The 25414-nt window shown below is 47.7% G+C and overlaps 1 non-coding gene across 1 annotated transcript; it reads left to right on the top strand.

Annotated features, from left to right (window-relative positions):
• Window positions 1-10028: 10028 nt before the first annotated feature.
• Window positions 10029-10100, top strand: TRNAA-UGC (transfer RNA alanine (anticodon UGC)). Its single transcript has one exon. It is a non-coding gene; the product is annotated as a tRNA-Ala (tRNA).
• The last annotated feature ends 15314 nt before the right edge of the window (window positions 10101-25414 follow it).

Genomic DNA, 25414 nt, shown 5'->3' with positions numbered 1-25414 from the left:
GGCTGGATGAGTTGGTGGGTGCCCCAAGAGCCCTGACTGACGTTCTCCTCTGGCTCAGGTGCCAGTGCGGCCACCAGGACTGCTGGGTCCCAGCCCTGATGCTGCCCCTGCCATCCTGGGGCCCCCTGGGCAGAAGTCCCTGCCCCAAGGGTCACTGCTGGCCTTGCAGTGGGGATGGCCCACCCGAGCTCCAGGTGGGGGAAGCAGCTGGAGATGCTCTGGTGGCCATGCAGAGCCTTTGTGAGAGGGGATCCCATACAGGGAAACTGGCCCCATAGGGGAGAGCCTGGGCGATGCCCTGAGCCCCCGGACAGCACTGTGCTCTGAGGGGTGGAAATCCCTTGCCAATATCCCTAGGGAGGGATGAGGGGGAGATCTGCATCTAGAAGGAAAGGAGACCTGTGTGAAGGAGGCTGAGGGGTCCTGCAGCTCCTGCTGGGCTCTGGAGAGGCCGTCAGAAACACCTGTGCTGGAAATGAATCCTTGGCCTTTGACTCAGCTCAGTGGGGCTTTCTGTCTGGGAGACGGGCCTCTGCCTCTAGCTCCTTCCCACTGGGTCTCCTTGTGCCTCCAGACTGGCAGAGCAGGCTTTGAGCTCAGGGACACATTGTGGATGTCCCGTGGCAGGATGTGCATGTCCTAATGCCTCTGTTTCAGCTCCAGAGCCCTCCTGGGGGCAGACAAAAGGTTATAGCTTCAAGGCAGTGCCCACCCCAGCTCTACCTCCCCTGTCAGGGAATGGGGTGTGTTTGAGGAGGGGGATGCGGTTTGAATATGCTTGCACTTACCATCTCCTTGGTTAGGCATGTGCTGAATGGTTTGAGCTGGCCCACCCAGAGCATGACATGTCTTTCACTTCTTTTCCAGAGACCCTTGCTGTCTGGGAAGGTGTGGCTAACTACATTGTTCATCAGCTGATGCTGAACCAGGTGGGTCTGCCATCCTGGGCCTCCCCACCAAACCCTTCTTCTGCCTCTTATGTGTCTGAGGGATGACGTCTTGGCTTTGACTTGTCTTTTTGAGAGGGTGAAGAGGAGGAGGAGGAAAGCATCTGGAAAGTTCTTACAAAGAATTGCTCCAAGGCTTCTCCAAAGCTTTCCCAGAGTGCTCCATCTGTCCCCTTTGTATGGCAGGAGCAGGCAGGGCACCAAGCCCCATGCTCTGACAAGTCTCCAGCCTGTCCACCTAACAGTCTCGTAATTCTTCTCTTCCTCCTCTGTTCAGGGAGTCAGAGTTATTCGTCTTGGGACCTTTGATATTGTGACTGAGCATGTTGGTGGTGGGAAGCGTGGTCTTCTGACAGTTCGCAGACCTGTGTTCCGTCTTTCGAAGAATATTGCAGAGGTTCACGGCCTCACCTATGATGAGGCCTATGTTCCTGGTAAGGAGACAGACTGAAACTTTGGCTTCCGCGTGGGACATCTGTGGGCTGTGCATAACTGCTGTTCAGTGTTAGACAGCCAGAGTTCCTTCACCAGGTCCTGAGAACACCTTCATTTGCTTTAATTATCCTGTCATCCTCATGTACAATACAAGTAGACTCCCTTTCTCTCGGCCTTGCTTTAACAGCTGGTTACACACCAGAGGTATTGGGGATGCTTCTTCTCATCAGATTTCATTAAAACCATTGGTCTGTGTTAACTGCCATATCAGATCTTGTAAAGGCAAATACCAGCATTCATGGTGGCTCTTGCACTCTCCTTTTACTTAGAAGTGGGTCCAAGGCAGCTGTAGAGAGCCTTGAAATGGAGATGGGGAAACTAGTGTGTTTGAAAAGCCGTCAGAGGCCAGCTTTGCGGAGATGGCTGGTCAGTGCTGCCAGCACTGCAGTGGTAGTGGACATTGGTGATGCCTGTGGGGCAGCAGGAGCTCCCCCAGGGGTGGGGATGAAGGGGTGTCATGCAGTGCTTGTGTTTTCCTTCCCCTCTTTCCTTCCTTGCGTTCATGTGACGTGGCACAGCTAAATCTCTCCCGCCCTGGAAGGCATTGAGTGTGGGCACAAGTATCATGACCTGGCACCCACTCCCTCAGCATGGGAACTGGCCCCCTTTCTCCTCTCCCTGTCCTGCCATCGTGCCTCATGTTCCTACGACATGGCTAGGGCCCTTTCTTTCTATGTCTGTAGGGAAGAAAGCATTGCGCTTGGCCCATTGCACTTTGTACATCCGGTTGTAGAGTGCTTTGAACTTCTCCTAGGGAGCAGTGATATCAGCTTCCTTCAGGAGCTTTCCCAGATGTTTAAAGAAGACAGCTCTGTGGCAGGGTCTTGCTTGAAGACTTCAAAGCTGCCCATGCTCTGTGTTAGCCTGCTGCGCTTGTGACTTTGTTGCTCTTTTGTTGCTTCCTAGGTTATAAGCTCTCTGAGCCCCTGAAGTATGCTTGCATAGCCTCGAACATCTCTGTTCCTTGGAAAGCAGTGGAGGCTTGCATAGAAGAGACCATGCACCTTTTCTCCTGTTGCCTCGAGAGTGGGAAGAATGTTGCCCTTGTGTTGAAGGACATTGGCATGCTTGTTATTCAAGGGGTAGATGTGAAAATGAGATTTTACAGAGACTTTCTGAGAAGGCTGAATGGGACCGAGCAGCTGCTAGAAGCTCTTCTTGGGGTAAGCTTTCCATTTCTGCAGTGCTACCTGTGGTCCTTTTGAAATCATGAGTGAATGCAATTCTATTAGCCTGCCATGACCTGTTTAGGGGCATGGACAGTCCTGGCCTGGAGTAATGCCAGCTCCCTGGACAGTTTGTCTTGAGCATTCAGAGGATTTGGCAGCAGAGAAGACCCTGGGAATAGGCTGTACTGGGTCCACCCAAAGATTCATGCAGCCACATGCACTGCTTGCATGTGCTTCGGGAAAAAGTCCAAGGAAAGGGCAGGTCTTGTGTGGTTTTTCCCAGTAGACCTCCCATCTTCCAGACAGCCATGGTTTAGTGCCCCTTTGTGTCAGGCTCACATTTGAACCCATGTGTCCTTTGGCCATGTCTGAGACGGTAAGGCAGCGAGTTCAACAGCTTCCCCTTAAGCGAGGTAACAATATTTCTGTGTGTCCCTTTGGAAGCTTGGCCTGAGCCCTTCACGGGATGCCCTTGCACTGTGGTGTGGTGAAGGAACAGTGAGTTCCTTCCCTCCTCCTCCTGCCTGGGCCATCTGGGGTGTCAGACATCTCTGACCAGTCTCTGGTGACTTCCGTCCTCTCTCTTTGAAGCTGGAGGGCCTGCGCATGTGTCTTCTCTCCCATATGGCAGCTGGCCAGAATATCTCCTCACTCTCATCCTCTTGCTCAGTGGTATTTTTAGGTCTGTGTCTGTGTAGGTTTATTTTTGTAGGGCTCATTGCTCACCCCACTGTCTGGGCAGGAAGCAGAGGCACAGGCAGAGCAAGGCCCAGGTGGGGCCAGAGCCCTGTTGCTGCTGTTGCTGTGTTGGTCTAGTTGTGCTGACCAGCTCTTCCCAGGGCCCTACACTCTCACCAGCACACGGAGAGTCTTTCTGTCCTGAAGTGTGCACCTGCCCGCTGCTAGTGGTGGCCGCAGCATGTCACAGAGAGAATCACTGGAGCCCAATGTCCTTGCCCAGGTCTCTAGTGCAGCCCTGTGCTTCAGCCTGGGCTTTCAGGTGCAGCTGGAAAGGGGAGGTGTGGAAGCAGGCTGAGCTGAGCCCCTTGAGGGTTAAGCCAGAGATGCAAGCAGGCTGTAGCCCAGCCCTGCTTCCCAGCTCTGTCTCTTCCTTCTCACTTAGTCCGTGGTGCCTTCTCAGTCCGTTGTCTGGGCCAGGGCCTTTTCTCCAGCCTTTGTTCCCAGTGGGTCCCAGAGCAGGACCCTCACCTGCCCCTTAAAAAGACACCAGAGACTTGGCCTTCATAGTTGGAACCCTCTGTGCAAAGGGAAAGGAAGGGCTGCGTCTCTCTATTCCTCCATGGTGCACAGGCAGCCGTCTGAATGTTAGGAGAGACTGTGGGGGTTAACCCCACGTCTGAGCCCTTTGTTCTCAGCTCAGGAGGCATCAACTCAAGCCAGCAGGGGAAAAAAACGGAGCAGTCAGGACCCCCGGCTAGTGAAATGCCTTCCCCTGTGCTTGCCTCCATCGACTCCTGCATTAGGAAAGACCTGGTGTCTGGGCTGAGTCTCTGCATTCTCAGCCTTGCAAAAAGCAGTGTTCCTAGCCTTTCTCATGTATTTCCCTCCAGCTGCTCTGCTGTATAACTGAGGGGCTGCTGCGAGGAAGAGAGAGATTCAACATTTCAGAGAGGCAGCACCTTCTCTGAGCAGTGGAAAAGTTTGCTGCCCCTGTGAGCGATGAGATACTTTCCTTGGCCTCATCTCACATGTGTCTCTCACCTTTGCAGATGCCGGAGATGAGGGATTCAGTCCTCTTGGGCACTGAAACTGCAGCTTCTCAGACCTGGTCTGGTCATGTCATTGTCTTTCCTGAGTGAGTATGGTTTGTTGCTTCTTAGCCCCTGGCTGGCCAAGCGAGCAGCTTCTCAAGGCATGTTTGGTAGTGCTGTGTTGCCAGCGCTTGTGAAGGCTGCTCAGAAAGTCATTTGAGAATAACTCTTTCCAATGTGAATTCAAGTACAGGTCCATACTAGTCACTGGCTTGGGACATTTCCATGTCTTCTGAGAGACCTGTGTGAATGACGTGTCCTGCATGCATTTTCTTGGGTCAAAGGTTTTTTTGATGGGAGGCCCGTCTAGGCCCAAGTGAAGCCTGTGCCCAGTGGGGTTGTGGAGAGCTTTGCGCTGGCTCCCATTGTGCTCAGTGTTTTGTTCCATTACCTGCCTGGGAGATGGAGGTTCCTTTTTACAGATGCACAAACATCAGCTTGGGAGGGCCTGCGGGTGTTTTGGAGGGTGAGAGAGGAGTTAGAAATGGTGCTGGGAAGCTGTAGGGAAGGAGAGTAGTCTGTTCTAGCTGGACATGAACATGAACAGGAGATGGGAGATGGTCACAGTGGCAGCCAGAGGATCTGGGTTAGAATGAGCTTTCCTACAAGGAAGGATAGGGAAGCTCTTGAAGAGCCTGAGGAGGAAACTCACACCCCTCCAGGCTCTGGAGGTCTTCATGATGTCACTCAGCTTGCTAAGATGCTCCTCCAGAATCTGGCATGTTCTGTATATTCTGCTTTGGAAAAAGGAGGACTTCACAGTAGCTCCCAAATGCCCCTGTGTCCCCCTTATTCACACAAGGTGCAAAGGAAGTGTGGTGTCCTTCCTTTGAACTGGTGTCTTTTTTCCTGTTTCCAGGTACAAGCTTGAGAGGAGAGCTAGAAAACCACCTGTGGCACCTGCGAAGCCCAGCCAGGAAGAGGAGATGGGAAAAGACAATGCGAGGGGCAAAAAGGGAATGGAACAGCTGGTTCCTGGCAGGGGTTTGTGCCTTCTCCTCCTGTGCTGCTGGGTAGGGCATTGGAGCCAAGGCTCCAGTGCAATGGCTCCCGGGGTAGCATGAGGCACTGGAGGTGATGCTGCTTACCCCATATGGGAACTCTCAAGGGACTCAGGATGGGAAAAGTCAGATGGTTAAAAAGTCTGGTAGCCTGTGCCAAGACTTCCTTCATTTTCAAAGCAAGGTGTTCTAACCTTTCTTTCCTACTCTCTCCTACACATCCCCAAAACAGTGCCTTTGTGTTGACTGTGTCAACAGAGGAGTTGTAGGCATGTGAGATCAGTAGACTGATCCAAGGATCGGCTCGCCTTCTGTGAAATTATGGCCCCCAGAGAGGCTCTGTTCGGTCACCAGGACATCCCAGCAAGCCCCCTTTTCCATCGAGTGAATGGGATAGAACATGAGAAAACCAATTCCACAAGAAAACATGTTGCCCAGTAAAAACGAAAAGACAGATAGAAGTCAGTGTCTGGAAAGACCAAAGACCACCCAGGAAACAAGCTTTGAAAGGAATCAGCTTGAGGCCTGCCTCACAGATTTATCACAAGCTTGAGCAGATCTGCCTATCCTTCCTGTTCCAAAGGTCTCCACAATGCTGTCCTGAAGTGTTTTCTTGTCTCCTGCTTACAGGAACTCTTCCTGCCAAGCGTCTCCTCTTCAGGGAGAGGCATCCTCCACCCAGAATAACAGCTACCAATATGCAGAAAGGAAAGGGGAAGAAAGCTGAGGTCAAAGCGTCTCGTGGCAGGTGAGACACTTGGAGCAATGGAGGAGGGTGATCCTGCAGCCTTGTGCTTTTTAGGGTGAGATGTTTCCTGTGGACACGAGGTTTAGGGCAGCTCTGAATGCCTTTTCTCACATGGCACAGTGACTCCTGATCCCACGATGGCAGGATTGCCTTTACAGCCCTGATCACTTTCTCCTTCTTTGATCCTGGGTCTCCAGGAAGAATCAGTTTTCCATACCTAAGCGCAAGGTAGCTGGGACCATCGAGGAGTGTTTAATACATTTGCCAGGATGGGGTAAGTGTGTCTCACAGAGCCTGTCTTTGTAAAGGCCCCTGCTCCTCTCCTTGCTGCCTCGAGAGAGAGCCTGTGCCTGGGCATCCTGAGCGTTCCTCCAGGCACATCATGGAGCCCTGGGTGCTTCAGCTGGGGGTGATCTCTGTGTCTGTGGATGTGAACACAGGCAGTCGACCCCACATCATTCTGCTGCGGGACTGCCTTCTGCTGCAGAAGCAGGTGCCCAGCTTGGGAGCGCAGAGTGGAGACCAAACTCGCGCTGTGCTCACACCACCTCCCCACAATGTGTATTTTCAGTGTGCTCCCAGCCATCGGAGGGAGCTCCTCACAGAAGGTGGAGAAGGGCAGGAGGAAGGACAGTGCTGACACCATGCCCCCACCTGAGAAACTGGTTAAAAAAATCCAGAAGATGCCAAGACAGGTAGGTGCTACTGGCTGAGGTCCTCCTTGTGCCCCAAGGACTTGTGGAAAAGCACACTTCTAGGGGCAGAGGGTATGAAAGACCCCTTCCTGTGTGTTCCTTTGGCCCTTGACCAGCCTTGTCCTGCTCTAGTTTTGCAATGCATTTGTCACTAGTGCGTTCTCAGGAAACACATCAGAAGGCCCTCTTTGGCCCTGTTTCTAGAGGGAATGTACCTGCTGGGCCTTTCAGGGACAGGGCATGGGCACTTTCTGTTTCACTCAGTGATCATTTAGCTCCTTGGTCAGATCACAAACGCCATTGTCAGACCTGCCAGTATTAGCTGAAGGGCATAAGAGCGCTGACAGGCAGGCTCAAGGCAAGGGGCAGAAGAGAGGGTGAGAAATGACCTTTGTGCCCTGGAAAACAACAGATGCCAGTAATAACCTTTGCTGTTTCTTTTCTGTGGCCCTCCAGGTGGAATATCACTTCAGAGTAATGGGGGAGGGGATTCTTGTCTTTCCTCCAATCTGAGGCCCTGGGAAGATCTTCCTTTCCTGTGTATTTTGCTGACAAGACAAGCAAGGCAACTGAAGCCAGAAGAGCACCTTTGGAGAAGTCATGTGAAGAAACCACAGTATTTCCTCTGGAGCCATTTTCCAGAAGTATCTGTAAGAGGCAAGGAACCCTGAGGAAAATGGGGCTTGTGGTCCAAGTGAAGTCCCACTGTTACTAAAGGCCCGTAGCTGGGCTTTCGGCTGTTGGGGAAGCTCAAGTGAATGCTGATGCTGAGAGTAACAGCTGAGGTCATAAGGGATGTTCAGGCTCATTTGTTCTGACCTGCCAAACCTCAGAGAAGGATTGCATTAAAGGTATCCTGCTCTGCCAATGGTGATTTCTTCCCCTCATTTGCAATGCTATGGGAGATGTCTGATGGAGATAGAGGGGCAGGTAGTCAGCCTGGCCATTCCCCTCCCCAAGGACAGTGGGCCTGAGAGGGAGAAAATTGGGTTTGTGGAGATGGAGGGGATTTGTAGCCCAAGAGACAAAGCACAGCACAGAGTGGGGGCTGTCCTCGGCATCCCAGCCAGCAGATGCAGAGGGACAAGTGCTGAATGCGAGTCACAGGGAGGAGGCTGTTTAACCAGCTGCTGTGCAGCAGGGACTTCAGTGAGAGCTATGTTTCCTACAAAATGCTGAATCTCTGGTTGTGATCAATTCCCCAAAGATTTCTTGGTGCTGGTGTTTGGAATCAGGTGTAAAAGGGAAGGGAAAAGCAGGATCTGATGTGGAAGAGAAACAGCAGAGAGGGCTCCATCTGGGACCCCTCATGAACATCCCTCTGAATCGGCTCCTTCCTGCTGAAAGGGCACAAGGCAGGACAGAAATGCAGTGACTCCCCTGCAGGAGTCTAGCAGGAGGCTAAAAGCTGACTGTAAAACTGTGACTTCACAACAGCCCCAGGTCAGAGACTGGCAGTCAGTTTTGCTCTCCCAATTTATTCTTTTTTTTTTTTTTCTTTCATCTCCTGCACCTTGCACACAGACTTTGCTTTTATGTTCTCTGTCCCCTCAGCAGCAGCTCACAGCACAAACATCTCAAACCTCCCCAGTGTGTGTTTCCTTACCCAAACACACTCATGCATCAGGCTGCCCTGTCCAGCCCAGCTGCAGCACCTTGCAGCTCCCCATCCCTGCACAGAGCAAGAGGACCTGCTCCTGCAACTCCACAAGCTGCTTTGATCCTCTTGCCAGCTGTTGCTGCTGCTGAACCCTACTCTCCCGTCAGGTCTCAGCTGCAGCTGTGACCCAGGGCATGCTGCTCTGTCTCCAGTCTCAGCCTCTCTCCAGGCAACAAGTCAGGCCAAGGATTGAGCACCGACTGGACTGAGAGGGCTGCCCTCTCCCCTGAGGTTGTGCTTGGGGTGGAGGAAGGCCCTGTGCACAGTGCAGAATAGATTAGCAGTGCCTCACTGTAACCTCTTGGCCACCTCTTCGCCATGCTGTTGTTCATCTGTGGCTGCTCATGTTTCCCTCTCTTCTCTTCTTTGGAGGATGACTCAGGACAGAATGGACAGCATTCACTAAGCCCTGATTTATTGTATTTTAGCCATAGTAAAGTGTATGTGTCTCATGCTTGGTGCTGATCCTTACACTGTCAATCCCCCTTCCTATTCCGTCCCAGCATAAAACCCCTCAGTAAGACCAACCTCTGCACACACACAGGTGTGAATGGGAAGGTCAGTGGCACCAGCCCCACCAGCAAGGACCCCTCTATTCACAGCAGCCCTGGTTCAGGAGACAGGTCCTTCCCTGAGCAATTCACCAGCCTGAGCCAGAGCCACGGGGTTACCACAGGTTACCATGGGTGCTAGTGCATGGGGACCATGAGCAAAAGCCAGGGTGCCGGGCAGCACAGTCCTCCAGGCACCCCACCAAGGGGCACCGTCCCTGGGTGGGCTCGAACCACCAACCTTTCGGTTAACAGCCGAACGCGCTGCCCTGCTGCGCCACAGAGATCCCACCTGGGGCTGTCCCCGGGCACCACTGGCATCAGGACAGTCCTCGGTGCTGCTGGAGTGGGAACATCCCTGAGGCCAGGCACGTCCCCAGCCCCAGGGAAGGGGGTGCTGCCCTTCACCCACCACCAGGTGCTGGTGGTCAGAGCAGAGCAGGGGGAGGCCTGGTGACCAGGTGAGGGGACTGTGGGCAGCTCCCTGCCCAGGATCACCTCTACCTGCTCCCGTGGCCCCTCCACTGCACACCCCGGGGGAGAGAGGGCAATTGGAGCTGTGGGCACCTCACCTGGGGAGGACATTTCCCTCAGCGTGTTCACTCCTGCTGTTGGTGTCAGGGACAGATGTGCTGCACACAGGAGTGCTGCACAGGGTGGCAGAGGAGACTCAGGGAAGGGGTTTGTTCCTCTCCATCAACCTTCCCTGGGAGGGCCAGAGCGTGGGAGCAACACCTGCAGCGAGTCTTCTCCTGCCCCCATCGACTGCAGAGATGTTGGAGGGGCAGTGTCCCATGGTGCAGCCCTGGTCCAGGACTAGTCCCCGCTGAGAGGCAATCTCCACTTCCCCCATCCCAGCCTGTGGCCCAGTAAGAGGGTTTGAATGCAGTTTTCTGCTGAGGATCTCAGAGCAGCAGGGGAGAACAGGGCTGTGCTTGTCAGGGGCACATCCTGGGACGAGTGTATGTCCCACCCTTCAGCAGGTTGTAAGGGGATGTAGCTCAGTGGAAGAGCGCCTGCTTTGCATGTAGGAGGTCCTAGGTTTGATCCCCAGCATCTCCAGGGGTGCCTCTGTTACCCTCCAACAAGGTGTCCTGTTTCTGGAGGTATGGGGAAAAAGGAGATTAGGGCATTATTCCCTCTTTCACAGGTAGTTCAAAAAACAAGGCCCTGAAGGAAGGAGCAAGACAACACTCTAAGGCAACCAGATAAGGAAGTACCCAAATAAACCTGAAGAGAACAAAAACAGTTGATAAACAGGGGAGAACTACTTGAACTATGGGTGAACTACCCTAATTAGCATAACAAAAAACCCACCCACAAGCAGGGAAGCCCCCTGCTGATCAAAGCCCCTTCCCCACAGAGCATGCGTAGTAGAAAAAGAGGATACTATGACTTTAAATGAAGATGAGACCTAACAGAACCAATGGGAACAAGGATGACTTAATGGAGTTGTAAACTGTACTGATAACTGTTGCTTGAACTGCATAAAAGTGTCAGCTGTGTAGTAATCAGGTGTGCTAGCTTTGTGGAATTACCAGCTAGCACCCATCTCTGCACAGAAATGAATTAAACAAATATCTTGACTCTGTGTGTTTTTTGGCTCATTGCACAGCGGGTGAAAGAACCCTTCTTTGGGACAACACTTGGACCCCATGCAAGGATTTGTTAGGGGCAGTTTAAGCATGTAGAATCCCTCTGTACTCAACAGAGTGAGACTGTTGCCTCTCGTGGGCAATCCATCTCGCCTGCTTCAGATCTGTGTCTTCCTTTGGGATGAACTGCTCTCCATGAAGGGCTGGGATACAGATCCCTGAAATTGCATGTGATATTCTGAGGAAGTGTTATTAAGGCAGATGTGTACAGACACAAAAGGCTGAACGACCATCTTCACAATGCACAGGGTACATAAGTGCAACTGGTATAACTTCAGTTCATCAGGAAAGTTCTGTACTTCGAAATAGGATTGCAATGTAAAACCTGATGTTCTGTGAGCACCAGGACGAGCTCTGTCCATGCTGAATTACATTGGTATAGACGTTTCTGGAAAGACTCTGCTGCTCACAAATGATGTTAGGCTTAGGTCTCCCATGTATTTTTATTTTTTTTTTGGTCTCTCATGAACCCTACCTGAAGCCTTTGATTACTCCACCTTCTTTGCTTTATCTAAATAAGGCAATGGGTTGTATTTGCTACTGATATGAATACAGTGCATGAATAAATTTGCATTTTTCAGTTTGATTCCATTTATCTCAGTCTGGTTTTGGGTGGGCTGCAGCAGCAGCTCTTGTAGTAACAAAACCAGCATGGTTAAAGAGAACAGCAGCAGTGCTAACAGTGCTAATAAGGCACTTTATGAATGGTTGGTAAGAGTCACTTCCAGTTACATGTGATGTTTAAAACTCTGTTTGCTAAGTCTGGATGCTCGGGCTCCTGCAGAACCAAATGGAGATGAATAGGCATCTCCAGTGAGCATGTCCCTTCAGCTGAAGAACTGTCTCTGAGGTCAGCAGGAGTTCTCTGGAGGTGTCAGTCTCTTTCCAATGGCTATGACAGGATCCTACATGATGTGGTCAGTCTTGGAGCATGACTTTTCTCAGCCTAAGCCAGACAACTACAGTAGTTCATAAGAAAGAACTGTGTTTTCCTCCAGAGGGAGGAAAGGAGAGTCCAGCCAACAAACTTAAACATCCAAGTACATTGGAGCAGACTGAATCAAGCCTGCTTGCCCAGATTCTAGGCAGATCATGTCACATGAAATGAATGCAGTGTCACGGTTTGAAGTTTAGAAATTTACCCATGAATGGTTTTGCGCCACAAAACTTTCTCCAGGGCAGCTTGGATGTCCCTGTTTCACAGGCTGTAGAGAAAAGGATTTAACATTGCAGGGAAAAGAGTATAGAACAGGGACAGAAGTTTGTCTGTGTCTGGAGGTGTTTTGGATTTGGGCTGTACATAGCTGATGAAGGCAGAAACATAAAATAATGCTAGCACAGTGAGGTGGGAGGAGCAAGCAGAGAAGGCCTTTCTTCTACCTTTGGCAGTTGGTATCTTGAGGATGGTGATAAGACTAGAGGAATAAGAAACCAGGATCATACTAAAGGGGACCAGTCCAAAGAACGCAGCAATAGTGTAGATCACAGTTTCATTCACAGATGTGTCAGTGCAGGCCCATGTCAGTAGTGCTGCTGGGTCACAGGAGAAATGGTTGATCTTGTTGGAGCTGCAGAAAGGTAGGCAGAAGAGCAATGCAGTCTGTAGTATCTGAGCAGGAATGGCAATGGTCCAGGAAGTTACTGCTAACAGGATGCACATCCTCTTGTGCATTAGGGAGGGGTATCGCATGGGGTGACATATGGCTACATACCAGTCATAAGTCACGGTCGTCAATAAAGCAGACTGTGTGCTTCCCAGGGAAAGGAAAAGGTACCTTTGTGCTGCACAGGCCATGAGGGAAATACACTTGCTGCTCAATAAAAGGCTGACTAGTGTCTTGGGACTAGCTACCGAGGAAGAAACGAGCTCTAAGGCTGACAAGCTCACTAGGAAGAAATACACAGACTTATGGAGTGTGACATCCAACAGGATTACCAGGATAATGAAAAAGTTTCCCACCAGAATGACCAGATAGAGAGGGAGCAGCAGAGCAAATAGCCAAATCTGCTCTTCAGCACTGATAGAAAAACCCTGCAGGAGGAAGCCAGACACAGCAGAGCTATTCAAGGTCATTGTGTCTTCTCATATCATCTCCGTCTGAAGGCGGATCATGTGGTATTCACCTGGAGGACATTTCCATGTGGTGGGCTTTTTCTCCTGCTATTTGCAAAGAAGAGACCCAACAACTGCAACACACAAAATACAGAGGGCTATAACAACCTCTAATCTCACTGGTGCCTGAATCTTAATCACCCATGCATTAGCAGCTGGGCTTCCTCCACTTCTGGAGAGGGGAAAAAGATAGCCAGAGAAGATGCATTCATGAGTTGCCTTACAGAAGCAAGGCTCTTTCTTTCCTTAGTGTAAAGAATAACAGCCCATTGCAAAGGTTATTTCCCATTTCAGCATTTTTCTTCTTTTTTCTTTCGTCTCTGGTTCATTTCCACTCATCTTCCCTCTCCCCTTAGCACAGCTGCTCTGGTTCCCCTGCCTATGAAAAACCTGAGTTATGTGCTGTGACTAAACACTTCTCCCAGGCTGATGAAGACAGGTGAACCCTACCCCTTGTCCAAGTATATTGTCTTAGTATGTCCCCAGGGGATGAAGATCAATCTGTCAAATGAGTGAGTGACTCCTGTCTCTCAGTGCCTTGGTTAGCACCTTTGGAGGTGCTAGTTGGTGATTCAAGGCAAAACCTACTGTGATTATACTTAGGCATCTTCATCGCATGGCTAAAAGTGAGGTGGGAAGAAAATGGGCCTTGAAAATGACTTCTGAGGAAGAACAAGTAAAATGAGCCCCATTGCCCTTACCCTTCCTCCTGTCACCAGCCACACTTTCTGGGGAGTCACCTGTACCTTATTAGCAGCTCCTTGCTGCTTTCACACCTTTACTCAGTGTCTTGCCTGGAAGAAGGGCTGTGCACTTAAAACTGGTCATCTATTTTTCTCACTAAAGTATGGTGAACTGCTAAATCCTATCATCACTATAGCCATTGACCCTCACCCTTACAAGGGTATTAATACCTCTCTCTCCACTCACGTCATAATGGAACATAGCACCACACTCCAGAATCCATCAAACATTGCATTTAATTCCCGAGGAAGGAAGGTAATGATGTTTTTAAGCCCATTCTTGAAGTCTACGCATTGCTTTTCCCTGCTTCCTTTCCTGTTGCAATAGTTCTCCCTCCTCTCCTGGCAGGGTGATGAGAGTTTTGGAGCAAAGACCGCTTATTCACCTTTGAGAAGCACCTTCATGATTACATTTCACATTTCATGATCACATCAAAGAACAAATGCTAAGACACAGTCCTCATAAACCCACCTCAGCAAGGTCTACCAGCAACTGTGTGTTTTCAAGGGCATCCTGATTTCCCGTGTGACTGGGAGAATGTTAATTGCTTTTAAATATCAAAGGGTATGCTGAACCTTCTCAGAATACCTGTTAACAACTGGTCCAGTTGTTTCCCTTCTCCCATCAGCAAGGATCATGTATCAGTCACAGGAGAACATTTCAGTCCTGAAGAGACTGTTTTAAGGTTTTCAGATGAGTTTTCCTTACAAAACTGTCTGTACTCGGGAAAACTTCCCCTTACACTGTTGAATTCATCTTCAAACTTGATGGAGCATAGCATCATGAGCATTCACTTGAGCCATAACTGGAAACAGGTGAGAAGGAAGAATTAGTGGCTTCATGGAGTGAAGGACCAAACAATCAAGCCCTGTGACATTACTGAGCTTGTGATAATGCCAGCTGTAGATACATCTGCTCAGCACCTTGAGGGGTGGGATCATGAGACTTATGCTCAGAGTGCCAGATTGCATATACCTGTGTGTTGACTCTAAAATTTAGACATGAGTTTTCCAGCTGCGACTGAACCCCACCAGACCTCATTAAATAACAAGGAGCACAGCATGGTTAGGTCCATGCCAGCTTTTGCTAGAGTGCCTAGAGAAACTTAATGATTTCTGTTTCTGGGGACAGGTGGCGTTTCTTGTCTCTTAAACTCTTGCAAACACGGGTGAGCTGATCCAGGCAGAACTGGCCCTACCTCTATGCCTTCCCCAGGCTCCCCATTTACCTCTGAACTTTTCAACATGCTAGGAGTGCACTCTTGACAAACTGAGTCCGCATTTGCTATTGTCCGTGTGATGGATTTCATCATGTGCCTATCCCGGAACAGCCTAACTGGCTCCCTCATGGGAAAACTGAGGCACAAGGGAATGGAGGAGCTGATTCCACACTTGAGCTCTGTCCCTGAAGCTAGCACAGCAATAAGCCTGTTAAAGGTACATCAGGAATTTCTATTTTCACCCTATGTGTTCTCAGAGGGTTCAGGAATTTCAGCCACAGTTTCCAGATATTTTCTGTTGCCTATTGTTGTCATAGGACAACCGCATGACACAGGACAGGCTTCAGGAAAACCAGGACAGGTTTCATCTTATTTGGTTTCTGCCGTCCAAGCCAGAGAGAGTTTCCCAAGGTCCAGTTGCTGTGAGGAAAGGGAGATGTGGCCCTCCAAAAGGTGATTAATCGCAATGCAATGTGCCCACAGAAATACATCACAGGGTTAGGCGACATGTCATCTCTAATCCAGATACTGCACTTAAGGGTTGTGACTCAGCTCCTCTAACATTTGTCACCTGAGCTATTGCATTTGCATTCAAAGGAGAAAAATGGGTGTTCCTAAGAGGCAATTCTTCTTAGTTATTTTTAATGATTGTAGTTATTAAGAGAAGGAGAAGGCTTTGCATTGAAGGAAACATAGCAGAGCCTCAACACTACTTGATAATTTTTATTTATTGAGTTCATAATTCTTGACTGATTTTTTCTCTCATGGAAAGTAGAGGAATAACCTTGTAAATGGAGTGTTAGTTTACACTATACAGGGAAAACTATTGATTTCCAAAAGATTTCCAGGTTTTCCTAGAAATAAGCAGAGTTGGGGCCATGCAAAGATTAGTGGTTAGCTCCCTGGAATATAACCAGTCACTTTAAAGGGACAAGAAAAAGGCAACATAAGGTGTAAGAAATAAGTTAAACAGAGATCTCAGGGTCAGAATCCTATTTCTGCTGACCAGGTGCAAATGAAGGACAAATCCAAATAACACAAGGGTGCAGTTCATCTGAATAAATAGAAACACGCCAAATACAGATATTGTACCAATCCTAAAGGGTCACTGAGGTGAGCTGCCCGACTACAGCCACTGGGCTCTCTCCCAGGTCAGAATCAACCTGACCCGGTTTAGATGTCTGCTTTAAGAGGAAATGAGTGTTGTCCTAGATACATGCATTTCTCTCCAGTGACTACAAGGGAGTTCAGAACACGAGCTGATGTGGACGAGTGAGTCTGCATGGTCAGATAACTTCATTTCTCAGGCCACTCGCTGTCTTTGTTCCCCTACTTGTCACACTGCTGGGTCCCCTTGGGCTGTCTTCTGGAACGAGGCAACTAGTTCCTTCTGTGAGGAAACAGGGTGCCACTGACAGGACATGTTCCCTTTGAATCCCCTCCCAGGACACAGCGTGGCCATGGTTTCATCCTGTTTCTTTCCTTCTGGCCATTGCAGTCTTGGAGGTGCAGCAAAACCTAAAGAATTTTAGTTATGATCATAATAGAAGGATGAAATTCAAGTTTGCCCTCTAGTTACAGTTCTGGCACAGCTGTGTGTATCAGGGCTGTGCCTGGGTGCCCACCCAGCACACTTAGCCATTTCTCCCTGGGGGGTTCTGGGATTGTCTCAGTTAGCGTCTGCCCAGATGAGACAAAGACCAGCTCTGCAGTGGAATAATTGAGTGAACTTCTTGGCAAAGTCACAACAAGGTGCTTGATTGAATGAGGCCGTTGCAAAGACACTCCCAGAAACAGGGCCTGCTGATGAAGTGCAGAGAACTGTGACAGTTACTGGGCAGAAAGAGGTAAATCTTCAGTGCAGTTCATCCACCCCGTTTTAGATAGTGACCATTGCATGAGCTGGATCAAACCATAGAAGAAATGATTCCTTCAAGACAGGTTTTTAGCTAGCTGGCTCAGATGGAGACATGCACATTGTCTGGATGAAACCCACCATTGTTTAGGTGAGATGGATCTCTTTACATGGGCTGCATGCGTGGGGTGTCTGTATGTGTGTAGACAGGGTGAAGAGCATTTTAAGGCACTGCATGGGGCTTAGCAGCAGGGATAGTATCTCTTGTGATTGCAAGATTACATTAGAAGTGGGGTAGCCCTGGAGGTGGGACATTCACAGCTCCCAGAGAACTGTGGCCATGAGTGTTAGTCACCGCAACTGCAGACAGGCAGCACTAGAGCTGAGCTTTCTGACACAGCTGTAAATGTTCTGTTAGGACTGTTCATGTGAAAAAGTCAATAATAAAACCAGGGGCATAAACAGGACAGACCCCTCTGTGCACTTTTTCAAACTGATGCCATGTCATGACCAGGCCAGTGAGGACACGATACCTGTGATACCTGTGACTGCTTTCTCCTTCTCAGTTGAGGCTGGGGCAGAAAAGGCAAATGTTTGAGCAAACAAATGAGACTGCGTTCCTTCTGCTCCAACTCTCTGACCAGCAAGACTGATAGAGCTCACATTTTGTTGTTTTCCTAAATGACTATATTTTTGCCCTGATGGGGAATCTCTTTGTCACCATGGCTGAAACCCTCACATCCCTTCTTCCTGATGAATCTGCCCATCAGCTCCATCTCCATCACTGCCCCCAAACCCACAGAGAATTCCTTACTCAACAACATGTGACTTCCCTACTCTAGATGCATCACCCCCGTGTTGCTTTTCTTGTTCTGTGCTACAGATATCTTCATCTTCCTCATCGCCACAGCATCCAACCGCTACCTCACCATGGCCAAACACTGCACTGCAGCACAGTCATGAACTTGAGAGTTTGTGCCCAGAGAGTGGCCAGTGCCTGCCCCTGCCCCTTTCTGTGTTCAGTAACACACACTGCTAACACGTTCTGGTGTCTTACTACTGTTCAGACACGACTGATAAATTCTTCTGTGACATCCCACAGCTGCTCAAACTCTCTTGCTCTGATGCCTATAGCAATGAACATGCTATTCTGGTTGTTAGTGCGCATTTGTTTTTGATTACCTTCCCTTTCATAGTAGTGTCTTTTGGTAACACTTTTATTGCAGGGATTGCAGTTTTCTCAAAGCAGGGAAGGCATGTCTTTTCCATCTCTTCCCATTGTGATTCTCTTGCTCATTTCCATGGGAACCATTGCCTATGTTATACCCACCTCTCCCTTGTCATTAGTTCGGGATCTCACTGTGATTGCCCTTTACGCCGTACTACCTCCAGTGAAGAATCCAGTCATTTACAGTCCTCTCCGTTTATATCACTGAAATTAAAATTAAAATCCTTCTAACTAAACATCAGGTTTATTCTACTAATTGTTCCTTAACTATCTGAGGCTAATTGCACACAAATTCCTGGACATGTCGTAGAGGACAGTAAAGAGATTCAAACCTGCCTGCTGCCTGAAGTCCCTTTATTATTATTTTTAGCAGAGGTGACAAAATTCTGAAGGAGAAACTGGTGTGTTGTTTGTTACTTATTCTACTAATGTTTTAAAAATAGTTGTTTCTAGTTCAGGGCTGTTCTGAGGGAGACCAAAGTTGTTGAAGCCTCAGAGAATGATGAAGAGTGATTCGTTAGAGGTGTGGTCCGTGGTTTCTCAGCTGGTGGGTAACATTAAAGCTTTTTGTCTTGGGTGGTCTTTTGCTGATTTGTCTGTTGTATCATAGTGCTTGACTTAGGAGAACACTTGCCCTCTGGAAATGCAGATCTTTCCCCATGGACTTGAGGAGCCATTAGACAGGTAGTTTCGAGGTAGATGATTGGGTTCATTCCCACCAGGCGATGCTTTCCCACATCTAGAATGGGATTCATCTCACTAGATGGAGGCAGTTGCCATGGTACCTCTCCTCCTCTGACATTCACTGCCACCACTCGGGGAGAGAAACATCACATCCTAAGTTAGATCTTCACAGCCAGTCGAATGTCCTGGAAAGGCATGTTTCTCTCCCCTGACTGCAAAGGGGGATGACTGCAATGCAGTCACCTGGCATCAGGTGAGAGGAATCCCACCAGCAAGCCACCAGCAGAAGGTTGTGAATGAAACGCTGATAGCCCACTGGGATGCATGGAAGTACTCCAGAAGTATGGGAGTGGGCTGCTACCATCCAAACCATACCATACCACACCATACCATACCATACCATACCATACCATACCATACCATACCATACCATACCATACCATACCATACCATACCACGCCACGCCACGCCACGCCACGCCACACCACACCACACCACGCCACGCCACACCACACCACACCATACCATAATGTGATACAGATCTACAGAGGTATGTGGCCTTCTGCTGTAGCGTGTGGAAGCCTGAAGGGATACCCTTCAAATGGCACCAGAGAATTATGTGTAGGCAACAGAAGCACTCTTGGCCAATGCATCCAATGGCATTCAATTGCCTAAACTGTTTAGGCACCGTAGCACACCTTGCCTGGTCTCCAGAGGGGTCTCCAAATGGAGGCATCTGTTCCTTTGAGACAGTTCCCATTTCTTCAAGAGCAACTTGTTCCAGAGGACTTTTTGATAGGGAAAGCAAGTTCACCTTGACTTTTCAAAGAGAAATTTTTGCCTGAAATTCTTAATCTAATAGCAAAACCTGCCAGGTGAAATGTTTTGGCCCTTCACGTGGCTCTCCGGGAAAGGTAAATAGTTAGTGACTAAAGCTCTTTCTAACTTAAAGAAAGGCAGAACAAATGTTGAAGTAAAGTAAAGAGAGAAGCAGAGAAGGAAATGTTGAGGAGCCTGGAAGGACACAACAAGGGTTGTCTAATTTAAGAGCAGGACGGGAGATAGTAGAGATCTGAGAATAAAACAGAAGGGATGTAAATACTGCACAAATGAAACCTATTGTGACGGTACATGAAGTAAGGAGCTCTGAATATGTGTTGGACTTTCCGTGTCATGACCTCATCAGTTCATCCTCTGATTCGACTTTCGTCTCTGCTAACCCTGTTTTCTCTGCACTGAAGGGGAAAAGGCAAGATTTTATAGGATGTTAGGAAGCTGCTGGCGCCCCTTAATCAATTCTAAATAATTTTTAAATGCAAGGAGGTGAATTCACAATTTACCCCCTTGCACAGAATGCTGGAGACCGTGTAAGCCATGAACAGGCTTTAAAGCAAGGAATGTAAATGTATTCTCCAGAATATGGCTCTGCATGGAGGCATCTCACTGGAAACTGTGCTTTGCCATCTAATTATAAAGCAGTGGTATTCTCTTGCTAGATTGGCATAGGCAGTTTGGCAGTTTGGCTGTTTGTTTTCAAAAAGCCTAACGTTCTGCAAAGATTTCTATGTATTTGTTTTTAATTTAGATTTCCTTTAAATTAATCAGGAAAGCTCTTAAAATAATAAGAAAGCAAGTGAATCTCAGAAAGTATCGGGCATAGGGCTGATCTCATCCCATCAGTGCTTCCAAGTGTGTTATTAGTGAACCAATCTCTCAATTGCCATTTTTAATGATTTGCCAAAGACTGTTAGATTCACTGGAACTCCAACATTTATTTCAGTGGCCTTTCTATCAGTTCATTGCATGACTTCTTTTTCTTTTTTTTTCTCTTTCCTTTTCTCTTTCCTTTTTCTTTTTCTTTTTCTTTTTCTTTTTCTTTTTCTTTTTCTTTTTCTTTTTCTTTTTCTTTTTCTTTTTCTTTTTCTTTTTCTTTTTCTTTTTCTTTTTCTTTTCCTTTTCCTTTTCCTTTTCCTTTTCCTTTTTCTTTTTCCTTTTCTTTTTCTTTTTCTTTTTCTTTTTCTTTTCCTTTTCCTTTTTCTTTTTCTTTTCCTTTTTCTTTTTTTCCTGATTTTGTAATTACCTGACTAAATTTAACTTTTCTTTTTTCCTTAAATAAAAATATCCTCTCTTGGCCAAGTTAGGTAGATGCAGTTCTGGATCTACTTAAAGGGAAGGAGAAATTGCTGCTATGCAGTTGCTACTCAAATGAATCCATTTCTTAAACACAATTTTTACCTCAGGTCAGGTAGCTTTAAAAGCTAGCATTTTGGATTAGTTCCATGTTATTTTTCCTCTCTAAAATCTTATTCCAAAGTCCTTTACTCAGATAAGCTTCTTTTTATGTTCACAAGGTATCTTCCTCAGTGATATCACCAGGTTCAGAAGTTTTGCACTGCAGCTATCTAAAATATATACAGATATACACACACATATACATATATACATATGTATGTTTACATACATAATACATATATAAATGAATGAAAGAAATATGAAATTGTGAAACTTGTGATGCTCCCCATCCTCTTGAGAAAAATGTTAAGGTTATAACTTTTAAGCAGACTGCGACAAAAAAAATTGAAATTTCTAGTGAAATGTTGTACTTTTTCAGTGGAGTCAATTTTACTGTATTTTCCTTTCTCCAAAGGGAAAAAAAAAAAACCTGTAAAGATACGGTAATTCATGTTGTTAATCAGCTATTTGTTGTTTTTGTGAGCGTTGCTAAATGCAATGGCTTGGGTTGGTTACATTTTGAGTTTGTAACTTTTAAAGGAGGTGAATGGAGTTATTCCGGTCATCTAAACTCTGTATCTGCAATTGAGCAGTCTAAGTCTAAACTAATCGTCTAGGCTCCTCCTTCAGCTACAACAGAAGAGTACTTCTCTCTTCCAGTTTGAGGTCTAACAGACCTTCATTTACTTAATTTAAGGAACGCAATTTTTAATGGTGAAATGTTAGGTGAAATGAATCTTGTTGCATGCAGACCAGTAGTAGATCTCTTCTTTTTTTTTTTTTATTTTTCGTACTGACCAAGGATTGCAAGGGCTAATCCAAGGCAATAGGGGAGCGTCCTCCTTTCTGGGGGCAGGCAGAATCTCTCTGCAGTCTACCTTTGGCCTGTGAGGGCTGGCTGTTTCATCTTAGATGCATTTCCCTTGTTGCACAAAGCTCAACACAGGCACAGTGCTTATTCAAAAAGCTCCCCCAAACCCCGAGCCCCCAAATTAATGGGATCTTGGCATAGGGTGACACTCACAGGGGGCATCAAATCTCTTGAACATCGTGGTTGGTCACTGTCCAGATGGTGGCGGCAGTCTCCTTCAGCAGCGTCCTTTCAACACTGGCTTCCACTGGATCAGGTAAGTCTCCCTGAACTGTTCTTCTGGGCAATTTCGATAATCCATCTGGCCTGTGGTCCTGCGTGACCTCTCCAGCATATGCATGGTCCATTGCTACTGATTACCTTCAGCCACATGCTAAAGCATCTCCTAACTCTCCTAATAATGCACAAAAGACTGTCCTACACGTCCATATCCGCATTTGCAGGAGCAGTTTCTACTGTCAGTCCTCAAGGGTCCTAAATAATTACAATTAAAGCAGTTGTGCAGCTGGAGCTGCTGCAGGGATCTCTGAAACGGGCACGTACCCCTCCTGTGGTGGTGATCACCACAGTTAAGCACAGGGATTGGTCCAGGCACAGCAGGATCTGCCTCTGGAAATCTCTCGAACTGTTTGAAACATCCACTTGGAGAGGCCCTGCACCAGTCAGTCCAACACTTAATTTGGAAGGTGCTAGGAGTTCAGTCGACCTCTGAGTTTCAAGTCCATCCCCACTCTCAAACCCATCCATCATCTCATCTGTGCAGATCACTAGCTGGAGGAGTTCCTGGACCACCCAGAGGATTAATGACTTGAGTGCTCTGAATGTGCACACTGGCACAGGCCTGATAGCCTGTTACCCACCCATGCCACAATTACAACTCTAAGAGAAACTTGAATTTCATACGTGCAACTCGATTTCCATAGTTTTGCCACAACTACCAGTTCTTAGCTAGCAGCCCAGACTACCTCACTGCAAGCAAGTGAGGCAGGAGAGGTGTTTACTGTGTGTAAAGATAGGTGGGATGAATCAACATTTATTTCATGGCATGTGATATAAACAAAGAGAGAATCAGAATCCCCTGTGCGGTTCTGATCTCCCACCTCAAGAAAGGACTAGTAGGACTAGCAAAAGGGAAGGGAAAGTTGATGAAGGTGACAAGATGAATTTCACCACACATGACAACAGTTACTCTTGCCACACCTTCAGCTGACCAGGTTCTGAAATGGATCCTCCCAACCATACCATAGTGAGGAAATCCTTCCTGAAGGCCTTTTCAGTCACTCATGAAATGCAAATCCTCTTCTTCACACTGCTGCGGGTGATTTATATGCTCACTGCCACGGGGAATATGATCATGATATCCATCATTTGGCTCAACTGCCAGTTCCACCCCTAGTGTGTCTCTTCCCCAGCAGCTTCTCCTTCTTAGATATTGGGTTCCCTTTGCCTCTAAAATGTTTGCCAGCCTCCTCTTGGAGATTAAGACCGTCCCACAGCTGCTTGCCACTCCCAGACCTTCCTCTCCATCTTCCTGGGCACAGCTGAGGTCAGCCTCCTTGTTCTGATGTCTTTCAGTTGCTGCAAGGCCATTTGCAACCTATCACATCTTTATGAACCCCTGCTTGTGCTCCGTGCCCCTCTTTACCGAGACTGCTAACACCTCTATCCATGCTCAGCCCCACCATCTTCTATACCAAGGTACCCTCTGTCCCCAGGAAAGAGATTCTTTCTTCTGTGTCTCATCCCTTTGATGAGAGCAGCCTGCATGGGCACCAGCTATCCTGAAACACGAGCTTTGTTCCCTCCTCCACTGTGTGGCTGAGCTCCTTCACACGGACCACTGTGTCTTATGCCTGCACTAGATGCACTAGCCCAAGAATACCCTCTGGGAAGGCCACACGAAGCCTTCTTCACCTGCCATGTCTCACACTGCCATAGTCACTATCACATATGGTAGCTCCAGTTTTGGCTATGTGGGGCCTGAATACAGCAACTCCTTTGAACCAAAGCCTGAGAAAGGGGTTCAACAGAGGGTTACCTCCATGGGGAGCAGAGAAGCTGCTTTGCTGTAAGCTATCAGCAGCTTTGCAGGTTCCTCCAAGAAAGCACATTCAGGAGAAGAATGATTTGAGGTGCCATCCAGCAGACTAAGAAGACACAGCCGAAGAAGACAGTGTTAGAACTTCCCCAGAAAATGGGAAGCTGGGACTGTCACCTCTGATTCACTGAGGCTCCAGTGATATTGCTGGAGGTGACTGGCCTTGAGCTTTTGCTCAGATAATTACAGCCAGAGGTTTGATTTCAGCAAATCTTCCAGAGGAAGCCAGGCCAGAGGTTCCCCTGTGCCAGACTAGAGGCAGCGAGCAAGACAGGGCATTTGGGATCTCGACTAACCTGAGCCCCAAGTTAAAATGCCAATGCCGTCATGGAGTATTGCCCACTACTGAGCTTCCCATTTTACTCCCTGTATAAGAAACACCCGTTCTGAGATGGGGTCTGTGGGGAGAACAGAGTCTGTGGAGAACCTCTGTTTCACTGCTTCAAATGCATCACCTTCTCTCTGCCCTTGCATTTTTGAGGCATTCTATTGTTGGTGTCACCTGGTCCATTTCTTTATATGTCTAAAACCAAATGCAAGAGTGGAGGGAAAAATGTCAGTATTTATTGCCTATGTTTTCCTTGAACTTCCCTCTGTTAGATATGTTTTTTGGATTAAACAAGAAATTAGCTACTAAGTTAATTAAGAGATTTGAGGCCAACTACTGACTTTCATCTACTTCATGGGAGGTGTTTGTGAGTGGCTGGAGTTTGCACTCATTTTCCCTCGGCTCCCTGTAGAGTCAATGAAGACAGAGAGAGAGCTCTAGGGGCTGGGTCCTCCTGACTATAATTGGCAGGTGAAAGAAGTGTTACCAGTCTCCTCCAGACACTCTTCTCTCTGCACTGACAGGATGGGAGTCAGCTAACTTGCTCAAACTGAAGTGTCCAACTTTGAGGCATCTAAATTATAACCCTGCTTAGTATTTTGTTTGTTCCAGACCCTTCCTATTTCAAATAATCCAAAGGACAGCCATTAAGCTCTTTAAGATGAGAAGAAGACCTCCTCCCTCCACCAAAGGGAAAGCAAGGCATTTAGGTCAGGACATTTAATAACAATGGAAATTGGCAATGGTTTGGCAATAATGCTATTTCAGTGCACAATGATGTCAAATGAGACTGTCTGATGCAGACATTTCCAATAACTGAACTCCTTTTCTGGAGAAACAGAGAGGAAGAAACTGTGGAAGAAATCAGGGGATTGCAAAAGAGGTACTGGCTATTGGCTTGCTTTGAAATCAACATCCTCCCAGATGTCCGAGTCAAAAAAGGCAAGTACTGAAAAATAGAAGGAATAACTTTCCAAAAGCATTTCTAAATGGATGGCCTGGCGTCTGCAGACAATAGGAAGTATTTTTGCTGGGAGATTGTTTTGGCTTTTGAAACAGAGATGTGATGGATGTTTGCAAGAAGTCAAAGTGAACTAGGAATTTCCCAGGCATGGCATGAAATAATTCACAACCTCTTTAAAACACTGTGCGCTTGAGAAAGAATCCTTTGTGAGTGGTTGGAAAAGGTAGAAAGAAGACAATAAAATCTCTGAGGACTCTAACTGAAATGTGAAGCAGAGAAATCAGGGTGCGATGAATGGTTGAAGGGAATATTTGTCTGTGTTACATAGGAAGCAAGCAAGGGCGCAAAGAAGGAAGGTCTGTGAAATTCTCCCACTTGCTTCTTC

The sequence above is a fragment of the Struthio camelus genome, chromosome 32 (genome assembly GCF_040807025.1).
Source record: "Struthio camelus isolate bStrCam1 chromosome 32, bStrCam1.hap1, whole genome shotgun sequence".
NCBI classification, from domain to species: Eukaryota; Metazoa; Chordata; class Aves; order Struthioniformes; family Struthionidae; genus Struthio; species Struthio camelus.
Note: the sequence above shows the minus strand (reverse complement) of the source record. Positions and strands in the feature narration are given on the sequence as shown.